Below are 14,657 nucleotides of genomic sequence, written 5' to 3'. Positions count from 1 at the left end.
CAGAGCATAGCTTTATTCACTGGATTTTGCATTCAGAATTTTCTTATCTATATTTTTCAGAATGAGGGATAAACTGAAGCCACTGTGAAATAGCCTTTGAAAGCTTCTGTGATTAAACCGCACCTGTAGATTATGTTTTATGATAAACAATGTGTTGTTCTAGAAAAGACAATCGGCAGAACACAGTCTTTCAACCCATTTAATTTTAATTTTTTGTGAATTTTGGATTGCTAGTTTTGTTTGCTATAAAAATATAAGCTTGTATGTATTTACCATAGATGCTTGTTTTTTCCCCTTATTTTTTCTGAGTTCTCTTCAGGCTATAATTTTTTTTAAAGAAATTAACAAAGTGTACATTTAAAATAATTTTAATCTGTAGCCATTTAGTTTTACAAATAGTGATACTCAGTGGTTCATATCCTATTGTTCACATCCTTTTCATTTATATCATGTGGTCATTAAGCTAGTTGGGTGTTTTTTTAAATTTATTTATGTTATTGTCTGAATACTGAAAAAAATGCAGTATTATTTCAAGTTTCAGTTATTTCAGGTTTTCAGTCCTTGTCATTGCAATATGAGTTTGGATTTTGGGGAGCAAGTGTGATAGTTTACTATTTTGGCCCTTAAGGCTAATACAGTCAAAGCAAGAATAAAATAAACGCTTAGATCAAGAGTCCATCTTTCCTTTGATTCAATGATACATGATTGTTAGAATGAACCCATGGTCGTCACAGCCTCATTTATTTTCCAAGGCATTCATATTTACTTCGAATTATTCCTGCTTCAATGTTATGGCTTTAGCAAAGAATAAAATCAGGAAAATCCCCAAATGTATTAAAATTTATCTGTTATTATAAGAATATGCTGAGATCCATTACCAAATTAATTATTATTTAATATTTTCAGTATAAAGTTTTACAGTTACATAGAATGTTTAAGGTTGGAAGGGTCCTTAAAGATCATCAGGTTTCAACCTCATACTAGACCGGGCTGCACAAGCCTCAGCCAACCTGGCCCTGAACACCGCCAGGGAGTGAGCTTCCACAGCCTCCCTAGGCAACCTATTCCAGTGCCTTACTACCCTCATGGTGAAGAATTTCTTCCTGATGTCTCACCTAAATCTCCTCTCTTTCAGTTTAAGACCATCGTCTCTTGTCCTATCACTGTCCCCTCTGGTGAAAAGCCCCTCCTTAGATCTCCTGTAGCCCCTTCAGGTACTATAAGGCTGCTGTAAGGTCTCCCTTGAGCTTTCTCTTCTCCAGGCTGAGATAATAGCTATTAATAATAATGTATAATATGCATTATATTTATAATATTAATGCAATATTGATATTTTAGAATATAAAGTTAAAAACATATTTTACAATGTTGAATGAGCATACTTTTTTACTTACAGGTAGTGATATTGCTTCATGCGCTCTCTATTCAGTGTGTCCTTCAATTTTGAAGTATTTTGCAATTTCATCTTAATTCTTATGAAGAACACCTTAGGTTGCTTTATATTTGTACCAATTTAGATCTAGGAATGAATTTCTACTCTTATAGACCTGCATTGTCTAAGATCCATTATCTAAATAATGGCCTATATACATAATGAAGGAGTGGTGTAAGACTTTGGCTATTGTTTCAGACATTTCAAATTAGACTGTTTTTTTGTTGTGTTGTTTTTTGTTTGTTTATTTGTTTTTGTGTGGTTTTTTCCCCCTTTATTTTACAAGTGGTAGTAATACCTATTTCTTACAATATCTTCTCTTTACCCAATTAGATGCTTTTATGATGTCAGGTCACGTACATGGTTTGGAGGCATTTCCTATTTTAGTTGCAGAGGGAATAGGTATTAAGAATGGGAGTATGTTTAAGTAACTTTTTTTACAAGTTAGGGAACCTGTATACTTTTGCATTCAGCTGTAGAAAGAAATATACAAAAAATTAGGAAGGTTCATAAGCATTAAATAAGTCAGGAGTAGAACCTTTATCACATGGCAATCTGTCAGGATTCCTACACAACATATTTAATAATTATCCAAGAATGCTAATGTAATAAATACTATATTGTGCATATGGATTTCATTCTTTTTAATATAATAAATATATGTGATAAATAATAAATTTAGCTATTTGTTATCTGTTTAATATATTGTTTGTATTATTTTTATCATGTGTATTAATTATTAAAAAAAAAAAAGCCATATACACCTTACAGTTTCACACTAGCATTTTTTAAATACTTGTTGAATATAACATAAAAACCCTTTCTGTATATCCCATTTGCTGTCATGTCACAATCTGCTGGTAAAAATTCAACAGATCATTTAGGTTCTTTGAGACAGGAATGTAATAGAAGCACTCTGGAAAATCCTCCAGAAAGAACTACTAACAAAAACAGGTGCAATGTATTTACCAGATACACTCCAGTATTTACCAGATTCACTCCACTGCAGTTTTCCTTGTTTGAAAGACATGTAATATATCATTTAAACTTAGCTTTATGACTGCCTTTATCATCATACCAGGCCTGGGCAATGAATATTTTAAATTGTGGGTAATTTCTCTGAGGTGGAGCAAGCTCTGCTAGCAGGGCAATCTGCCTCGTGGCCTGTCATTCACAATTCAAGTATGTTGAATAATAAAACAGTGATTTTTACTATGACTACATGATCTAAAAGGTCTCACCCCTTAGACAAATGCCTTTTCTCTAGTTTTTAAATTGTGGTGATTTAAGGATGTAGAAGTAAATATATCTCATAGCAACATGGATATATCTATATAAGTAAGTATACCTATGTATAAAAATACAGCCTTACCATGTACATACCCTAGGCATCAACACAAATTCTGATATAGTGTCTATAACATAAAAGGGATGCACAGAAATCAACTTAAAGGAAAAATAAAAGTTGCCTTTTCATTTCTCAGTTCATTAGAAAACTGATTGAATTTGTGTGCCTGCAGCATGACAGAAGAAAGTCTTGCTAATAGATCTATTTTTTCATATTGAAAGGTCTGTAAGAATGTCAGGGAAAAAAAGCATGAGTTAGTCAAATAGGTTCTGTTGTCAAAAGTCTGACTGATAATAAGGCTGGTATTTCCTGCTTCTAGCAGTATTGATGTGTATAGATATGATGAAGACTGACATCATTTGCAGGGTGGACATACACGTTTTCAGCTGAAGGAAATAAGAATTCCCTTACAAATCCATTTTCAAAGGATATTACTATAGTGTTTTAGTACTTAGTAGGGTGTTCCCATGCTTTTGTCTGCCTAGAGCTGATGGTGTTTGGTTTTGTTTGTTGTGTTTTTTTTTTAAGTGAAGAGCTGCAAAGAGCACTCAGGATCTACAGAACTCTCCTGTGAGACAGTGGAGGGATCAGTCCATGTACCTCAGTTTGTTTTGATGTTTACTGGCCTTGCTGTGACTAAGTGGAATATTGGGTGCCTTAGATTCAGTTAGGATCAGAGTCCAATATTATGCCTATGATAATGAGTAAGGAAGGAATGCCTTTTCAGGAGAGTTATTTGTGCATGTAGTGTTTGCTCATAATTTGCTTCATTACAGATCTATTAATAAGCCGTAATTCACATTCCCACTAATTAGCTCCTAAGTGATACTGCTGCGGAAAGTAGCGTGCCTGTTCTGTACACTGTATTTTACATTGCCATTACTTCCAACTGTCCTCCATTCCCTCTTTCTATAATACGTTTTTAAAGGTGTCTAGTTTCCAAGTGTTTGGTGTTTAAGGCCTCTTAGGTATCTCTATGAGGAAAAGGTTAGATCCACTGAGGTTGACAGAAATGATTATGTAGTTAAATGACTATTTAAAAGGAAACAAAATATGATGCATTATAGTGTGTCAGCAGATTATTTTTTAACTGGACCTCTATAATGAAACAGTTGTAGAACACTGAAACTGATAAAATTGTTGAAGTAATTTAACTACTGTTATGAATATGAGTAACAATACTGTATACTCAAGATTTTTATGTGAGAGTCAGCATTGTAGTAATTTTTGTAATCCGTTTCATCATGATGCCATGCATTAAACTTTCTCTATTGGGTTTGTGAATGAAATTTCGTATTTGTACATATATTCTAGTGGCAATTTTGTGAAGTGATCTGGATTGCCATTATAAAAATTGATTTGGTATCAGAGTAAGATTATTTTTTTCCTCAAGGAACTTCGGGAAATCTTCTTTCTCCCTGTTGGGATAGGATTAGAAAAAAGCCAATATCAGAACATTTGTTTGAACTAAACTGAGAAAGGCTTGCATTTCAGTTAGCATTTATGTGTTGCTGGACGCTATGTTCAATTTCAAATAAGATGGCTGTTTGGACTATTGAACAGATATGCTTATATGAAATCTCAACTGCAGAAATAAAGGCATCTTTATAGATAAAATAAAAATTGATTACACAAAAAATGGACAAATTGATTACACCAATACATTCCTGAATCCACAGGTGAAGCTTAAAGTGAACTCCATATAGATAAATTCAAGCTATCTTCCAAAAGTCACTGCAGGGTTCAGTACTTCAATAAATAAGTGCACGTCTTTGTCCTAGATCCCAAGCAGTCTCTGGCAGAAAGATTAGTGGAATTTCGGACTGGAAGTTTGGGGTTTCCACTACACCATTTCAAATAAAATTTGTTGATGTGCAGGTGTTTATGAGGTAGAACAATAGTTGTGACATGACTAAATTATTGTATCTGGATTTCTTATATAATAATAACATGATTTGTGGAGGTAGTCTGGTGTCCACAGTGCTCTTAACTACAAAATTACTTGTGTGATGGAAAATATCTAATGTAGGGTAAGGGAGATGTCCACACTGTGGACATCAAAAAGTTTGATAGACTTATGTACAGGTACATGAACAAGTTAGGGTTTTTTAATTTATTTATTTTATGTTCTGTTTAAGACACAACAAATATCTACTTTTTTCTTCCCCATGTCTCTTAACCTGTAAACTGCGTGTGTATGTTTATACAAACATCTTCAACCTTGTACTGGAAGCAGTGAGGGATCTATTGTTGTATGACAGGAATTCAGGTTGAGGAAATCTAGTTCTGGCTATCAAGGGGTTAGAGACTGGAACAAATCCTTACATTTTTTTTCACTTAATCCAATTGTTTATGTTATTCTAATTTAAAAATAAATAAATAAGTGGATAATTCTCCTGTTACTAGTTTATCTTCTAGAACTTGAAGTTAGGAAACGATACAAACTTAACACATCATCTCAACAGCTGAGTAAGTTTCTTCCATAGATAATCTCTCTTAAAATTAACCATGTGCTGCAGCACACAGAGTAAGGAAAGGAAATACTTTAATTCTTTTTTCCTGACTTCTGGCTGTGGAAATTAAAACTACTTTCCTCACCCCCTCAGTTGCTGTTACCCTCAAGAAAAATGAGTTCCTCTTCTTGGCAGAAATTGGTTTTAACAATAAGATGATGCAGCTGTCTTCAAAATACAATAATATGCAGAAAAGAGTCTGAAATATTAGCCCAGACTTTACCATGATCTCAAAATTTGTTTTCCCTTTTTATATATGCTGCTGAAGTTATGCAGAAAATCCATACTGTGTAGCTTTCTTTACACCTTTTCTTTTGCACGAAAGTAAAGTGTTTTGAAAAAGCTGTCTGTTGACTAATGACAAGGTCCCTGAGTCATTCACAGTTGTAAACTTCAAATAAGCCTATTCAAAATATAGAAAAATTGGTTACAGCTGGGTGCACACTCTGACAGTTGAAAATAAAACTCCCATACTAGTCATAACTAGAAATTCAATTTAGATTATGCACAGTGAGAGTAACGAAACATGGTTTCTTTCCACGGGGGTGACAGTGCAGCAAGAACTTCTACGGCTGCCTTTCATGCACTGATAATTTAAAAAAAAAATCAAAACAAAATCCCTAACTGGAAAATACACAAGCCCTTTATAATTACCTATTTCAAAGCTGTAATTGAGCATTTCATTATAAAGATGCTAATCAATCCAGAACAATACTCCTGGGACAGCACACTCATCCAGAGACATAACGATTATAATAGAAATGCTGCTGAAACTTTACTGGGTTATCGTTAGTTGCTCAAGCATTTCTGTTGTGAAAGATGAAGCTCCCACACGGTATAGAACTTCAGACTCATCTCCTAGGCTTTAGATACAGTGAAAAAATAGATACTTTGTCATCAATATAAATAAACTGAGTGTATTCATTTAAAAATAAATAATAAGCTTTCCTGCATCTCGAGAGATTCTTAGGTAAAACAAATGACTGAGTAAAGGAAGCCAAAAGAAGAGCTGTCTTTCTAGATTAGATGGTGTGGGGTTTTTTTTAAGAATTAATTTCTAAAGTATTCTTATTTGTAGCTCCCTCTAAAGTTTTCTACTGGGATTTTTGTCTCTGTGGAACAGTGCTAACACTCCAGCAGGAGTATCTGAGTCCTGAGTAACCACTGACATTTAAAGCCCTCTTTCATTATGCAGTATGCACAGCTTTGGGGTTTCCTCAGAAGACTGGCAGCAACAACATTGTGGCTGTTGAGATAGTGCTTTGTGTGGAATTTGGGTATCTCTGTCCAATGGGTGGTATCTTTCTGGGGAGGGAGCATAGCAACTTTTATCTGCTTGTGTTTGGGAAACAATGTTATAGTAACACGGAAAGCAATGATGCTAATACAAATTCCATATAATGATACAGCATGTTTCCTCTAACTATTAAAAGTGCTTTTATTTAATGTTCTAATGAGGGTATTAATGTAAACTGAACCTTTCAAAGTTTTTTGATGAGACTGTCTGAATTGGTGAAGTTACTGTGAACATTCTTATAGGAAACTGGCTTTTTATGATCACAGCATATACTATTTTGTACTTTGTTATCCAACACAAAGCACCAGGGTAAAATTCATAAATGTTTTTTTGATAGCTATCTACATCCACTCTTAATATTTCCTTAGTTCTGGCTAAACAGAAAGAACTGTGTAGTTGAAGGCTAGACTCTTTTATTTGAATGTCATAGCAGTATCTTTACAGACCACTACTTTCAGCTAGAAAGAAAAAGCGGAAACCAGATTTAAAAGTCACGGAAGTCTTTGTGTATAAGGCGTGAGTCTAAAAAGCAGATAGGTGGTCACTTTTTGATACAAATGTGGACTCTGCCTGTATTTTTTATTTTTTTTTTAAGCATGTGTTTGCACATGTATATGTTCTTAAACCATGTAGCTGAACAAATATTGTGCTTTGCTGGTTGTTAAATGCATTGCTTTGTCTTATGTCTGAATTTTTTAATTCCTTCCACAGCTCAGATCATCCAAGACTATGAAACTCTGAAAAACAGAGAGCTTTAATCTAAAACACGATCTTTTGTGTTTTATCAGCTGTATATTTTTTATAAAAGGTGACAAGTATAATTATAATAATAACCTCCTTTTTCTGTCCAATCTTCTGTCCAGTTTTTTCTTTTGCCTTTTGATTGTTCATTTAGAAGACAGACTATCAATGGTGCCTGCAGTCTGGTTATTTCACCAATTTAATATTTTGTAATACTTTTTTATTGGTTTTGTCTTGCTCATGTAAGAAAGAAGATACACACTGCCTTTTTCAGAAACTGTGTCATGTTCATAACTAGTGAGAGAAGTGGTTGAGTACGTATATAAGCCAATTGAATGTAGGAAGTTCTTTATCAGTGTGGAACTACTCCAGTAAATGGGAAGGAAAACGATGCTTAATCTGGCATCACCTGTGTAATATTGATGTGGGCATGCATACCCTGTCCGTGGCACAATATACTATTAATATCTATGTTACAGCAGTATTTTTGTAGCTGTATACAGTACAGCTCAAATTTATTCTTTCTCATCCCTTAATGAAAATAGCATTAATATTGACGGTAGCTCACATTCTGACTTTCTTACTGAGAACTGACCAAAAGAAACTACAAAGGAAGCTGAAGATTACACCATCTTATTCCTAAGCCCAGGATTTTTTGAACAGAATAAAGACACAGTTAGTTCTTCTTTAGTATGAGCCCAAAAAGACAAGTGCTTGGGAAGCTGTCACAGAACTTAAAATTGAAAAATACTTGTTGAAATGTTTTCTGAGAAAGATGTAAAAACAGTGAAGAATATATGGAATGTACATAATGCATTTTAGTCTGCTCCAGCAGTTTATAACAGACTTTTAAGAGGATCAATCAAAGAACTAGTAGGGAATTTATTTATTTATTTTTTTAAATCACATTCTTGTAACTAAGACACTTGAGTGCCAACTTCCCTGGACAAAATGATGAGAATGAAAACTCTGGGTATAGAAGCTGCAGCACCTTCTACACAGAGAAAATCTTAACCTCAAAACTCAGAAATTACTGCACGTGTACTGATTAATGCTTTGCATAATCTCTGATTGTTAGCTTGTTAAAACAGTAGTAGGTTTTTCAATGTCAATATTTTGTTGTTGCTGTCAGTTTCCTTTTACCAAATCAAATATGAGAGGTCTGGGGGGTCTGCTTCTCACTTGCCATTTGAAGTGGTTCAGGTATAGGTTCTGTGAAGCACCTGAAGTGCCACTTGAATACTAATTGTAGATAAAGCTACAGTTTTTAAAGTGGTCTGTAAATAAAAACATATTTTAAATCATGCTACTTGCCCCTGTTGATGATTTTATGATTTATTTGGTGTCAAAACTGGCTTGTCAGCATTAGAGCATCAATTTGGTATCTGATGTACCAAGTGTTACTTTCCTTAAAAAGGCAACTTCCAATAGTAAAATATCTGCAGGCTTTTTCTGACTTTTAGCTCTTTTTCAGAGTTCATAACATTACTTCTGCATTTTCTTTGAGTGTATTGTGTGTTATAGAGATACCTGATAGTTCTTGTCTTTTTTAGAGGAACTGTGGACAACTGTAAGCCAATATGCCATATCTTAGTATGGGAAATGCATAGTGCTTTTATAGCTTCAGGAAACTTTTGTTCTTTATTATCAAATCATTTAATAATGCCAAATATTTTTGAAAAATAACCATTTCAGCTCTCCATCTCTTCCTCTAATACAATTGTACTGCCATGAGCAATGTTATAATAAAGTGCAGTCAGGCTAAACTAGCTGCATCTGGATTACTGTCCTGTGTGTACTGCAAATTCACTGCCTTGGTCAGTCATGCTTCAATCTGATTAAGCAACAAGTATATTGGATAGTATTGAAACAAAATATAAAGTGAGAAGGAGAAAGAAAAGCCATAAAGGAAGAAATTGCAGAGTAATATAATAAAAAAAAAGATGCCTTGCAATGTTGAAGTCAGATTTGATCTGTTAGCCCCAGACTTGCAAATATCCTTCTAACTTTGTTTTAGTATTTACAGAATCCAGTGTGCTTCAGCTGCACCTAATCATAAATATGAGGCTCAACCTTAATGTTCCAAAATTTTCATGCTGACACAGAAGAGGCAAAATTCTTCTGAAACAGCGGTGGCTCTTTAGATATATGCATAGCAGTGAAGCTGTAGGATCATTTCTATTGCTGGATTGTCCAAATAGCTACCTCTGGCAGGGAGAAAGCCACTAAAAGATACTGACTCTGATGGAAACTCAGGTCCCAGAATTCAGATGCTCATCGTGCAGTCTAGCTCTTCTTATTAGGAGTGGTGTTTTACTGCAGGACTGCTTAGAGCATGTGATTGAAGCTGGTTTTGGAGCTTCTTTTCCTGGGAATGTCCGATTAGCATGCACTGTTTGGCCCAATGTTTTTCTGAAAATTTTGGTATGTGGCTCACATGCTCATATATTTAGTCTATCCTAAGAGGCGGCAGCCACACAGCTCTAGTGTTTAATAAACTGTTTAGGAAATATAGCCAAGTACAAGTGATATGCTCCATACATTTGTTCTTAAACCAGGCTTTGAAGGTAAACAGGTAATAGAATCATAGGACTGTAGAATCATTTGGGTTGGAATAGACCCTTAAGAACACTGAGTCCAACACTAACACTGTCGAGTCTACCATTAAACCACATCCACAAAGGCCACATCTACACATCTTTTAAAATGTTCAGGGGTAGTGACTCAACCACTCACCTGGGCAGCCCGTTCCAGCTTGACAACCCTTTCAGTAATCCTTTTTTCCTAAGATCCAATCTAAACCTCCCCTAGCACAACATGGTGCTGTTTCTTCTCATCCTATCACTTACTTGGGGTAAGAGAGTGACGCCCACCTCTCTACAACCCCCTTTCAGGCAGTTGTACAGAACGATAAGGTCTCCCCTCAGCTTCTTTTTCTCCAGACTGAACAGCTCCAGTTCCCTCAGATGCTCCTCATGCAACTTGATCTACAGACCCTTCGCCAGCTTTGCTCTCCTTCTTCGGACGTGATCCAGCACCTTAATGTCCTTCTTGTAGTGGGGGCTTCAAAACTGAACACAGTACTCAAGGTACGGCCTCACCAGTGCCAAATGCAGGCCTGCTGGTAAAAGATGTTATTTTCTAGGCTGGTGCTTAGTTTTTCTAAATAGAGAAAAATAGATATTCTACAAATCTTTTGTGAATTTCACCCTGTTTAGCTTCTGCAGTTGGAGAAAGAGTATAATCACACAGATTAACCAAAATAATTCTTTTAGCCCCTTCTCTGTACTCAACAACATATTGCTGTTACATGCATTGACAGATAAAATTGTATGTTTTTCTCCTCCAGTCCCAGGTCTGTATAAAAATCAGGCTAGTCAGGCTTTTCTCCAAGTGATTTAAGATTACATATGAATATCAGTATATCTGTAAGAAAAAAAGATGAACTTTTAAACAACTTTCTATGTGCGAAAAACAACCCTGTGAAGTGATTTTTAATGAACTTCGTTGTCATGTAATAATTTATTGATTGATCGAATAAATTAAATTGTTTAATGTAAACTAAATTCCACCTATCACTTCAACTCATTGGTTACTTTATAGTGATGTAGTTCAAAGGCTTACTTTAGATCAAAAACCTGCTGTTCGCAGGCTGAATGCTCAGCCGTGTTAGAATAACTGTAACAGAGCAATTTAGGAATGATAGAGAAGAATTACAGTGTGTTCATATCAAGTGACTTATAAGACTAAGCTTTGAAACACTCAAGAGATCTGTCTTTTAAATTTCCTTAATCATGTGCTTGCATTTTTGCTTTTTTAAGAATAAAACCAGAATGAAGCAGGTCAACTAGAAAAAACTTTTTTCATGCTTAAACAATAAAAAGCAAGCTAAAAATAAAACATCTGACAGTTTCCCTTGTTGCTTTAGAAAATAAATTTATTTTCCTTTAAAAGACATTGTTTTACCCAGAGGTATTTCTGAATTGATTTTGGTTAAACAGATTATGAGTATTATTCTTATGTGTTTTTTCCTATCCTGTCTAGTAATAATTCAGCTGTCAATCAGGTCTTTGCAGCCAAGATTTGCCTATGAAATCTGTTTATTTTATTTTTTAAGGATTGATCTTGGTTGATACGCAAAGATGTGAAGTATTGGCATTTCTTCCTTGACGTGGTTCTAGTAACATTTCAAATTTATTTTTTTTAATGCGTTCACTTGCATATGCATTATATTAGAAATCTGTGCCTATGGAATGGGTGTAATTTTAGATTGTGGATGTGATGAAGGAAGTGTAAAAACAGAATGTCAACACAGTCTACTTTTTCAGTCTTTGCTTGCCATGTGTTCTTAGAGAAACTGTTTTTTTTAAAAATGTAAGATGTATCCAGTTGTTTTCTCATATGTCTTAGTGACAGACCAGAGATGGCCATGAACGAATTTTCAAAATTAAAAGTTGAAACAGAAATTCTGATTGTATTATGAGCTTTTCTATCTTTACATTTCTATATTCCAATATTTTGTAAGTTACTGGTTTTTTCCCATGTGTTTCCCTACATGTGCTATGACTCTTCCAAGAACTGTTCCCTGCTAAATTTCTGTGTTGAGTTATCAAGCATTTACATGCACATGAAAGCATGGAAAAGCAAGCAGATGAATAAAATTAGTATTTACTTTTAATGTTATTGTTGTTTTCTTTTTAGTTCTAAAATTTGCCCCCAGGTAAGCATTTTCTGTAAGTGTCTTGAAGCCAGGAAGGTAGTTCAGATGTTTCATTCACCCAGTTGATCCTTTTGAGGATAATTGGTATATGTGTCCATGCCCAGGTGCTATCATCTACTATGCCCCATCTGAGGAGAATTCTGTTGTGTCTCTGCATTGAATGTTCTGGGGGGCTGGATATCTCCACTTCTACTGATCTAATTGGCAGATAACACTAATCAGGGAAAAATCTATCCTCTTACTTACACATATGTTAATGATATATTACTTAGTTCCACCCTTTGGTTTCCATTTTTGAACTAGCATTTCTTTTGTCTGAGGAAAGAGACCGAAATAGCTGTTGTGGAAGAATGATTCATAGGTAGCTCTTTTAGAATGCTTTAAGAGTAATTTTTTAGTATTTACTACAGCAGTTACACAGTATTTATCCTAAAATAAAACCATCTTTTACTAAAGAGATGGCTTTTTTTAATAACTCTTGATCTTTCTGTAGCTAGGGTGATGAGTTTTCTACCAAGGAGAAGCCTCATCTTTTTGCACTGGTGTAGTGAATCTATTGTAACAGTCTGCTTAGAGAGTATCTCACTCTGGATTAATTCTGTGAGAAAAATGTTGGCCCTCTGAGAAAGAGGCCAGTATAACCTAGTGCTGCAAATGATGTTTGTTTTTTCACTGTCTGGTACCACACTCTGGATGTAACAAACTGTTGTCCAGAGGAAACAGAAAAGGGAAGAAACTAATTCATTTAAGAATCAGCAAGACAATTTACTTTGGAATTATGAAGGTGGCTTGATTCAGAAGTTAAGACTCAGTCTGTAATTGCATTTAATACTTGTAAGGAATTGCATCTGCATGTTCGTTTTTACAATTAAGCCAAGTGTAGACCTACACAGCAGATAATTATAAATCTCAAGGTTGGTATAAGTGTCAGTAGCACAGTACCTGGCTGAAGCTAAGTTATTTGTAGGTGAAGTTGAGGCAGACTTGTATGGAGAACCTTGATAGCACCTGATTGTGTCTTGGATTGCTTCTTTCTAGTGTCATCATCCCAACATCTGCGTGACTCCATCTTTACCTCACTTGAAAGAAAACACAGCCAACTGCCATTCTTATTTAAGCACTTCTGTTTCCTTGACCTAAAATACAAGAAGTTAGCTATGGGAACACAGGCAGGTGAAGAGAACAAATAACAGGCAAAGGGTTTACTGGAAATATTAGTATATTTATCAGGTTAGCTGATAATGACACTTGGAAACAGCAAAGAGAGTGCGGAGATCTTTGTTTTTTATGATCTGGGTGATAATGAATGTCACCTTCAAAGCAGGGACAATGAGTGCAGTATCTCTAAATGCTTGTATGTGCATTTAGAGTGAAAGAATTACATGGAGTTTTTACTTGAAAAAAAAACAACAAATGTCTCTGCTATTTTTTTTTGCATTTTTTTTTGCTATGTTTTGTGATCCATCCTTTAGCTTGCAGACAGCTTTTAGAGGATAAATACATATTATATATCAAGATCATGAGATTTTTAAAATTCTTTTTTTCTCCAAGCAGATAGTAAAAATTGTTTCTGTTAGATACTACATTTAATATTTTGGTTGGAACATTTGGAATGTATTAAAACGCCCATTAAAAAAGTTGTGTAAAACATGCACTTTCATGGTCACTTTTTTTTTTCTGTCCTCTGTTCCTGTGATTATCAGTGTTGTTTCCTCTTCACTTCTTACTCTGCTAATGGGAGGAGTTTGTGGTTCAGACACAAATCTTAGTGTCCATCACATTTCTGCCATTCACATTCACACGTCAGCTAGTTTGTGTGTCAATAAAAAGGTAAAGTTTTGTCCTCAAGTGAGCTGCCTTTGGAGATAGTTAAGGACTCCTTTGTAACTCCTGCAGTCTAGAATAAGAAAAATCAAAACCACCTCTTCCTTGAAAGTGTATCTTGTATCTTGTACATCTCCATCTTTGTGATAGTGTTGGCTCTTGTATGCTTGCAAATTCAGTTCGACAGGACTGATATCTAGTGGACTTTGCTATCATTAGGAATGCTGGCAGGAAGGTGGTAGTGATAAAAGGTGGTGGGAACTGGTGCCTTCAGCACTTTGCCAGTGAAGGTTTGTATTTTTGATGGCAGTAGAGGATTAAAATGACATTTTTACAAAACAGATTCATAGCAGTCATAGATTTCTAACAGCTGCTCATGTCTTTTCTTCCTTGACCAGATGCTTTGAGTATTGCATTATACTATAAAAAGTGCTCTTATGGTACCTACAAATCTGTAAGAACTATCTAGTGGAATGGTAATTTGTATTATTTTTCTTGTTTCTATCTTTACTGCTTGGAAACCCCTTGTGTGGTTTATATGTTGCAGACCCTTCAGAAAGTAAAATTGCATTTTTGTGTTATTTTAGTGACAACATCAGGCTATTTGGGGATATCTCTGTGAAAGGGAGAAATATTTTTGTGTTTCTTAATTTCTGTTCTTGCTCAGTTGTGATAAATTTGGGCAAGAACAAGACACTGCTTTTTTAAGCCAGATACCTGAGCTCTAGTGCTCCCAGTGTATCACAATCAATTACACATCATAATAAATTAGGTGGATTCAA

At 34.9% G+C, this 14,657-nt stretch overlaps 1 protein-coding gene across 33 annotated transcripts in view; it reads left to right on the top strand.

The window, feature by feature from the left end:
- PTPRD (protein tyrosine phosphatase receptor type D) overlaps positions 1-14,657 on the top strand; it is a 397,759-nt gene that overhangs the window by 72,158 nt on the left and 310,944 nt on the right. The window lies entirely within an intron of this gene.

This window comes from Apus apus, chromosome Z (genome assembly GCF_020740795.1).
Source record: "Apus apus isolate bApuApu2 chromosome Z, bApuApu2.pri.cur, whole genome shotgun sequence".
Lineage (NCBI taxonomy): Eukaryota > Metazoa > Chordata > Aves > Apodiformes > Apodidae > Apus > Apus apus.
This window is presented reverse-complemented; position numbering and strand designations above follow the sequence as displayed.